Source organism: Saccopteryx bilineata, unplaced genomic scaffold (genome assembly GCF_036850765.1).
Source record: "Saccopteryx bilineata isolate mSacBil1 unplaced genomic scaffold, mSacBil1_pri_phased_curated manual_scaffold_15, whole genome shotgun sequence".
Classification (NCBI taxonomy): Eukaryota; Metazoa; Chordata; class Mammalia; order Chiroptera; family Emballonuridae; genus Saccopteryx; species Saccopteryx bilineata.
This window is the reverse complement of record NW_027095441.1, coordinates 1,413,360-1,423,680: the sequence shown is the minus strand read 5'-3', so window position 1 is coordinate 1,423,680 and position 10,321 is coordinate 1,413,360.

Sequence of the window (10,321 nt, the reverse complement as noted above, 5' to 3'; positions counted from 1 at the left end):
TGTCCATTTAATTGTGAGCTTCCATCCACAAATGAAACAATTCTTTGTTGTTCAGCTCAGAGTGCTTCACAGGGCACTGTCCAATGACAGTAGAATGCAGTAATTCCTTATGTAGTTTCCAAGTCACTCCTGGCAGAAGAGGCTCCCTGCCACTTTAACAAAACTTCATTGCAGTCCCCAGGCACAACAGTATCACATAAGCATTTTCCATTTTGTCATGAGAATCTTCTGGGCATTGCTATCCCTATTAGACATTTCAGTTCTCTCATACAAAGAAAAAGTCGTCGGTACTGAGAGGCATTCAGAGGCTCTTGCCATAGTCACAAGTCTATTCCTCACAAAAGATTTTTGTCACTGAGAACCTCTCCACACCAGCACTCAGCCTTTATATGGCACTGTGTGCACTCAGGCAATCTGACTGGTTCCCTTTTAATATGACCAATGACTATCACTTGATGGGTGGATTTACATACATTCTTGTTTTACTAACTAATGTACAGACATGTGCCCCATTTAGATACAGTTTCTATCCCCTTAATTCAATCAGGTAAAGCAGATGCAATCATTTCACACATTGATTGTTTCAAACATAATATTTTTCTACATCCCTTTACATAAATTCCATCAACTTTTATTTTCCCTTACTAACCAGAAGTTAACCTCTGACAGAAATAATGGTTTAGCTTTTACTGTTCATGGGAATCCTACATCATGCATCAAGTTTCCCTGTGCTAATCCCCTAATTTCTTGAATAGTTCCATTGACAAGCAGCCACTAAACTTTGAGAATTGCTAAGGTCACTTCAAGGTCACAAGAAAGCATGATTCACACTCAAAAACTGGGAAAATCCTAAGACAAAATACTATTTCTTATACTCACAATCCACCCCATGGCTTCCAATGCAGACCCCACTCAGGTGTGCAGGTTTCCTTTTATCCTTCTCAGGTGAGAAAAGTAATGATGTCATCAGTCTTACCTGGCTTCCCCCTGTCAAGTACCTGGTATATTCAGGCTAATAGATTTTATTTTTCTGCTTTAAATCACTTTGAAACGTTAAAGAAACATTGTATTTCTTTTATTGAATAACCAATGATTTCATTCTTTTTATATATATATTTATATATATATATATATATAAATATATATATTTTAAAGGAATGGAGTAACTATTTATATAAAAGTCATTTACCCTTTAGAAAGAACATCAGGTTCACTACTGGCTGAGCTAGATGCTGGCAGCAATACTAGAGTGGCAAGTAATTCCCCTTAGTTCACTTCTGCTCACATAGGGTGAGATTACACATGTGCAGGATTCAGGAGCTACCTTTCCCACCCAGCAATATGACTAAATCACTCTTAGTCCCATTTTGTCAAACAGAATGAAAGAAAATCCCATCTAATCAGGCCCTCAGGAAAAGTGGCATAGAAGATAAAACCAGTTACAGTCTCTTGCTTCAGTTGGACCCATTTATACTCCACGTGGTCACATTCCTGCTACTGTGACCAATGCATCAGCAGACTAAAGTAAAAAGTTGAGGGGATATGATGGAGAAACTATACCAGCATCATCCCCACCAGCCATCTTCCTCAGATACACCAGAGAAACAGAACTACATGAGGAACCACTGCTTTACCCCACCCATGTTTCTGTTGAGTGTGAGCACACACTCCTGAAAACATGTAAGCCAGCCCTTCAAGATGTTCTCTCTCTCACTTAGACTACCAATGTTTTCACTTCCAACTCCAAATCTTTATCACACTAAGCCTGACATCAAGTCTCTGTGCTCATTGTCAGACAAATAGGGGGTGCCATGTGAAAATGTCTGAATAAATGATGCTTAGCCATTCACAATGGTGTGTACCTTCTAGTTAAACTTTGATAAGCCTTTGAAAATTGCCATATGCCAAAAGTCAGTCAAGCACAGGCCAAGTCTTGACAGTGTCCAGTCCTATCAAATTCTAATTCTTGGCTACCCAGGGCTATGAGTATCATTGTCACCAGCCGGTATGTTCAAGGTCATCCCACAAGGGCATTGGCTATATGCCCATCTGCAGTCTCTGCTCTTGTGCTGACAGACAGACTTCTTATTGAAAATTTGTGCCTCTGATGATGCGAGTAAACTCTCTTCAGTCAGCCCATTAATGTCCTGTGGTCATGTCCACATCCACTTGTCTCACACTCAGGTGGACACTTCATAGAGCTCACTGGGGTACAAGCTTGTCAACTGCAATATCTTTCAAACCTGCAGTAAGTTTCACATGGACATCAACAGGTCCAACTTTTTAAAAATTATTTTTATTTATTTATTCATTTTAAAGGAGAGAGAAAGAGATTAAGAGAGAGAGAGAGGGGGTTGGAGGAGCAGGAAGATTCAACTCCCATATGTGCCTTGACCAGGCAAGCCGAAGGTTTTGACCCAGCAACCTCAGCATTCCAGGTCAACGCTTTATCCACTGCGCCACAACAGGTCAGGCAGGTCCTACTTCTTCAGTAGGGTCAGACACCAAGTGCACATTCCTTTAGTAGGGCAGCTTTCTATGTACCATGTGGCGTAAGTAACACATTTCACGGCACTGTCCACTGTCCTTCAGGCCATATATGCCAAATACAGGAACTTCTTTCACTGTTCAACTGTTCCATCACTGTTACAATACCAGTCTGAAATTCAGCTCCAATGAGCTGAGCGTTTATTAATTTATTCAATCCGAGCTTTTCTATATATTCACCTTTCTACACAAGCTGCCCAAACACGATGTTATTCATTCACTTGGGAGCTGCCATCCACAAAGTGAAACAGCCCGTTTTTGGTCAACAGAGAGTGCTTCATAGGTACCGTCCAATGATAGTAGAATACAGCAACTTTTTACGCAGTTTCCAAGTCACACCTGGCAGAAGAGGTTCACTGCCACCTCTATATGACTTTTTGGCCATGCGCAGGCACCGTGGTATTTCATAAAAAATTTCCCTTTTATATTGAAAATCTTCTGGGCATTTGTATTCCAATTACAAATTTTAGTTCCATCATACAAAGACAAAGTCATCGGCATTCAGGTGCACTCAGAGGCTCTTGTCATAGTCCCAAGTCTCTTTCTCACAAAGAATTAAGGCATGGAGAACCTATCAACAGAAGCACTCAGCTTCTATATGGTACTGTGTGTGCTCAGGCCACTCGACTGGTTCCTTTTTAGTATGAACAGTGACTATCCCTTGAAGGACGAATGTACTGTGACCAATGCATTAATAGACTCAAAATAAAAATTGAGGTGATATGTTAGGAAAAGCATACCAGCATACCACTATCACCCCCACCAGTCATATTATTCTCCAAATGCATCAGAGAAACAGAACTACATGGGGGATCAGTTTTTTTACCCACCATGTTCCTGTTGAGTGTGCACACACTACTGAATGCATGGAAGCCCACCCTTGAAGCTATTCTCTCCCAAATTTTAGACAACCAATGTTTTATTTCTTGCTCTAATTCTCTTTCACACTGTGACTGACACTGGGTGCCTTATCAGATATATAGGTGGTCCCATGTGAACTCTGGTCTGAATGATGCACCACCATTCACAGTGGTGCATATCTTCTATTTATGTCTTGGATAAGTCTTTGAGGATTGCCATTTACCACAGGGTAGCCAAGCCCAGGCCAAGTCCCAACAGGATCCAATGGTGTCAAGTCCAATTTTTTGGCTGTCCTGGGCTATGAGCGTCAGTCGCAACTGCCACCTATGTTCATGGACTTCTCACCAGGATATCTGCCAAACACCCATCTGCAGTCTCTGCTCTTTTTTTGGCATACAGAAGACTTCTTATTAAAAATTTGAGTACCTGATAATGCTAGAGGACTGTCTTCAATGAGTGCATTACAGCTGTGTTCCCACAGTCTTTTTTCTCACAGACTAAGGTGGACACACCAAAGAGCACACTGGGGTACAAGCTGTGAACCTTAACATCCTTTCAAACCTGGATGACGTTCTCATGAGCATCAACAAGTCCTACTTCTTCAGTAGGGTCAGATCCCAGGCATACATCCCTTTAGTAGGACAGCTTTCCGTGTACCACGTAGAGTAAGAAAAACATTTCAGGGCACTGTTCTCTGCTCTTCAGTTCATATATGCCAAACACAGGGACTGCTTTCACTGTTCAATTGTTCCATCACTCTTACAACAACAGTCTGAAATTCAGCTCCAATGAGCTGAGAGTTTATTAATTTATTCAATCCAAGCTTTTCTGTATATTCACCTTTCTACAGCAGCTGCCCAAACACAATGTTGTCCATTTATTTGGGAGCTGCCATCCACAAAGTGAAACAGCCCGTTGATGGTCAACAGAGAGTGATTCACAGGGCACCGTCCAATGACAGTAGAATCCAGCATCTCTCTAAGCAGTTCCCAAGTCACTCCTGGCAGAAGAGGTTCACTGCCACCCCTATATGACTTCTTTGACATTCCTAGCATTGTGGTCTCCCATAAACAATTTTCACTTTATATTGAAAATCTTCTGGGCATTCATATCCCAATTACAAATTTCAGTTCAATCATACAAATACCAAGTCATTGACATTGAGGTGCACTCAGAGACACATGTCATAGTCCCAAGTCTATTCCTCACAAAGAACTAAGGCATGGAGAATCTGTCCACACCAGCACTCAGCTTCTAAATGGTACTGTGTGTGCTCAGGCCATTCAACTGGTTCTTTTTTAGTATGAATAAAGACTATCACTTGAAGGATGTATCTACTGTTACCAATGCATAAGTTGACTGATGAGTAGATTATTATTTTTTTTGTTCAACTTAAGTCTTTCTTTATACTGGTCTTCCTAAACCAGCTGCCCAAACATGATGTTTTCCATTCACTTGGGAGCTTCCATCTACAAGTGAAGCAATTCTTTGATGTCCAACTCAGAGTGATTCACCAGGCACTGTCCAATGACAGTAGTAGGCAGTAACTCCTTACACAGTGTCTGTGTCACTTCTGGCAAAAGATGCTCACTACACTCCTATATGACTTTCCTCCAGTCTATAGGCACCATGGTCCCACATAAATTATTGCCATTTTATCATGAAAATTTTCTGGGTATTGCTATCCCTATTAACATTCAATTCCATAATACAAAGGCACAGTCAACTGCTTGGAGAAGCACTTTGAGGCTCTTCTCATAGTCCCAAGTCTATTCCTCACAATGTATTAATTAAGGCATGGAGAATGTGTCCACACCAGCACTCAGCCTCTATATGGCACTGTGTGCACTCAGGCAATCTGACTGTTTCTCTTTTAGTATGACCAAATGCTATCACTTGATGGACGGATTTACATGTGTTCTTGTTTTAGGAAATAATGTAGAGACATGTGCCCCATTTAGAATTAGTATCTACAGACTTAATCAGGTAAAACACATACGACCATTTCACATAATGACTGTTTCGAATATAACAATTTTTTATATCCTTTTACATGAATTTCATCAACTCTGATTTTCCATGACTATAACTTTGTCAGATTTTAACAGCTGAGGTTTCATCATTCATGGAAATCCTATGTCATGCATCAAGTGTCCTCTGTGCTAACCCTCTAATTCCTTGAATAGTTCCATTGACAAGCAGTCATCAACATTTTGGATGTCACTCAGGTCACTTCAAGGTCACAAGAAAGCATTTTTCACAATCAAAAACTGGTAAAATCCTCTAACAAAATACTATTTCATATACTCACAATCCACCCCATGGCTTCCAACGCAGATGCCTCTCAGGTGTGCAGGCTTCTTTTTCACCTTCTCAGGTGAGAAAAGTAAAGATGTCATCAGTCCTACGTGGCTTCCCCCTGTCGTGTAGCTGGTATATTCAGGCTAATAGATTTTATTTTTCTGCTCTAAATCACTTTGAAATGTTAATGAAACATTGTATTTCTCTCATTGAATAACCCATGTTTTCATTCCTTTTATATATATATATATATATATATATATATATATATATATATATATATTTTTTTTTTTTTTTTTTTTTTTTTTAAAGGAATGGAGTAAGTATTTATATACACGTCATTTACCCTTTGGAAGAAACATCAGGTTCACTACCTGCTGAGCTAGATGCTGGCAGCAATACAAGAGCAGCAAGTAACTCCCCCTCATTTCACTTCTGCTCACATAGGGTGAGATTACACATGTGCAGGATTCAGGAGCTACCTTTCCCACCCAGCAATATGACTAACTCACTGTTAGTCCCATTTTGTCAAACAGGATGAAAGAAATTTACATCCAATCAGGCCCTCAGGAAAAGTGACATAGAAGTTAAAACCAGTTACAGTCTCTTGCTTCAGTTGGACCCGTTTATATTACAAATGGTCACATTCCTGCTACTGTGACCAATGCATCAGCAGACTAAAGTAAAAAGTTGAGGGGATATGATGGAGAAACTATACCAGCATCATCCCCACCAGCCATCTTCCTCAGATGCACCAGAGAAACAGAACTACATCAGGAACCACTTCTTTACCCCACCCATGTTCCTGTTGAATGTGAGCACACACTCCTGAAAACATGTAAGCTAGTCCTTCAAGATGTTCTCTCTCTCACTTAGACTACCAATGTTTTCATTTCCAACTCCAAATCTATATCACACTAGGCCTGACAGCAAGTGTCTGTGCTCATTGTCAGACAAATAGGAGGTGCCATGTGAAAATTGTCTGAATAAATGATGCTTAGCCATTCACAATGGTGTGTACCTTCTAGTTAAACTTTGATAAGCCTTTGAAAATTGCCATATGCCAAAAGTCAGTCAAGCACAGGCCAAGTCCTGACAGTGTCCAGTTTTATCAAATTCTAATTTTTGGCTACCCAGGGCTATGAGATTCATTGTCAACAGCCGTAATATTCAAGGTCATCCCACAAAAACATTGGCCACATGCCCATCTGCAGTTTCTGCTCTTGTGCTGACAGACAGACTTCTTATTAAAAATTTGTGCCTCTGATGATGCGAGTAAACTCCCATCAGTCAGTCCATTAATGTATTGTGGCCATGTCCACACAGCCACTTGTCTCACACTCAGGTGGACACTTCATAGAGCTCACTGGGGTACAAGCTTGTCAAGTCCAATATCTTTCATACCTGCAGTAAGATTCACATGGACATCAACAGGTCCTACTTCTTCAGTAGGGTCAGACCCCAAATGCACATTCCTTTAGTAGGGCAGCTTTCCATGAACCATGTGGCATAAGGAACACATTTTAGGGCACTGTCCACTGCCCTTTAGACCATATATACCAAACACAGGGTCTTCTTTTGTGTTCACCTGTTCCACCACTGTTAAAATAACAGTCTGAAGTTCAGTTCCAATGAGCTGAGCATTTATTAATTTATTCAATCCGAGCTTTTCTATATATTCACCTTTCTACACCAGCTGCCCAAACACGATGTTGTCCATTCACTTGGGAGCTGCCATCCACAAATTGAAACAGCCCGTTTTTGGTCAACAGAGAGTGGTTCACAAGGCACCGTCCAATGACAGTAGAATCAAGAAATTTTTACGCAGTTTCCAAGTCACTCCTGGCAAAAAAGGTTCACTGCCACCCCTATATGACTTATTTGCCATTCCCAGGCACAGTGGTTTCCCATAAACTATTTCCATTTTATATTGAAAATCTTCTGGGCATTTGTATCCCAATTACACATTTCAGTTCCATCATACAAAAACAAAGTCATCGGAATTCAGGTGCACTCAGAGGCTTTTGTCATAGTCCCAAGTCTATTCCTCACAAAGGCATAAGGCATGGAGAATCTGTCCACAGCAGCACTCAGCTTCTATATGGTATTCCGTGTGCTAAGGCCATTCTAATGGTTCCTTTTTAGTATGAACAGTGACTATCCCTTGAAAAATGAATGTACTGTGAACAATACATCAATAGACTCATGTTAAAAATTGAGGTGATATGATAGGAAAAGTATACCACTATCACCCCCACCAGTCATATTCTTCAGATGCATCAGAGAAACAGAACTACACAAGGGATCAGTCCTTTTCCCCACCATGTTGCTGTTGAGTGTGCACACACTCCTGAAAGCATGTAAGCTCACCCTTGAAGCTATTCTCTCCCAAATTTTTGACAACCAATGTTTTATTTTTCGCTTTAATTCACTTTCGCACTGTGACTGGCAGCGAATGTGTAAGTGCCTCATCAGATATATAGGTGGTCCCATGTGAACTCTGGTCTGAAAAAATGATGCTCAATCATTCACAGTGGTGCATATCTTCTATTTATGTCTCGGATAAGTCTTTGAGGATTGCCATTTACCACAGGGTTAGCCAAGCCCAGGCCAAGTCTCAACAGGGTCCAATGGTGTCAAGTCCGATTTTTTGGCTGTCCTGGGCTATGAGCGTCAGTCGCAACTGCTGCCTATATTCACAGACTTCTCACCAGAGCATCTGCCAAACACCCATCTGCAGTCTCTGCTTTTTTTTTGGCATACAGAGGAATACTTATTGAAAATTTGATATCTGATAATGCTAGAGGACAGTCTTCAATGAGTGCACTACAGCTGTGTTCCCACAGTCTTTTCTCTCACAGACTAAGGTGGACACTCCATAGAGCACACTGGGGTACCAGCCTGTCAACCTTAACATCCTTTCAAACCTGGATGAGGTTCTCATGAGCATCAACAAGTCCTACTATTTCAGTAGGGTCAGACCCCAAGCATACATCCCTTTAGTAGGACAGCTTTCTGTGTACCATGTAGAGTAAGGAACACACTTCAGGGCACTGTCCTCTGCCCTTCAGTATGTATATGCCAAACACAGGTACTTCTTTCACTGTTCAATTGTTCCATCACTGTTACAACAACAGTCTGAAATTAGGCTCCAATGAGCTGAGAGTTTATTAATTTATGCAATCTGAGCCTTTCTATTTATTAGTCTTTCTACAACAGCTGCCCCAAAACGATGTTGTCCATTCACTTGGGAGCTGCCATCTACAAAGCAAAACATCCCTTTTTTGGTCAGCAGAGAGTGGTTCACTGCACACCATCCAATGACAGTAGAATCCAGCACCTTTTTAAGCAGTTCCCAAGTCACTCCTGTCAAAAGATGTTCACTGCCACCCCTATATGACTTCTTTGCCATTCCCAGCATTGTGGTCTCCCATAAACAATTTCCACTTTATATTGAAAATCTTCTGGGCATTCTTATCCCAATTACAAACTTCAGTTCAATCATAAAAACACAAAGTCATTGGCATTGAGCTGCACTCAGAGACACTTGTCATAGTCCCAAGTCTATTCCTCACAAAGAACTAAGGCATGGAGAATCTGTCCACACCAGCACTCAGCTCCCAAATGTACTGTGTGTGCTCAGGCTATTCAACTGATTCTTTTTTAGTATGAATAGTGACTTTCACTTGAAGGATGTATCTACTGTGACCAATGCATAAGTTGACTGATGAGTAGATTATTATTTTTTTTTGTTCAACTTAAGTCTTTCTTTATACTGGTCTTCCTAAACCAGCTGCCCAAACATGATGTTTTCCATTCACTTGGGAGCTTCCATCTACAAGTGAAGCAATTATTTGATGTCCAACTCAGAGTGATTCACCAGGCACTGTCCTATGACAGTAGAAGGCAGTAACGCCTTACAAAGTGTCTGTGTCACTTCTGGCAGAAGAGGCTCACTGCACTCCTATATGACTTTTCTCCAGTCTATAGGCACCATGGTCCCACATAAATTATTGCCATTTTATCATGAAAATCTTCTGGGTTTTGCTATCCCTATTAAACCTTCAATTCCATCATACATAGGCACAGTCATCTGCTCTGAGAAGCACTTTGAAGCTCTTCTCATAGTCCCAAGTCTATTCCTCACAATGTATTAACTAAGGCATGGAGAATGTGTCCACACCAGCACTCAGCCTCTATATGGCACTGTGTGCACTCAGGCAATCTGATTGGTTCTTTTTTAGTATGACCAAATGCTATCACTTGATGGGCGGAATTACACGTGTTCTTGTTTTAGTAAATAATGTAGAGACATGTGCCCCATTTAGAATTAGTTTCTACACATGTAATCAGGTAAAACACATACGACCATTTCACATAATGACTGTTTCAAATATAACCATTTTTATATATCCCTTTACATGATTTCCATCAACTCTTATTTTTCCTGACTATAACCTTTGTCAGATTTTAAGACCTGAGGTTTCATCATTCATGGGAATCCTATGTCATGCATCAAGTGTCCTCTGTGCTAACTCTCTAATTCCTTGAATAGTTCCATTGACAAGCAGTCATCAACCTTTTGGATATCACTCAGGTCACTTCAAGGTCA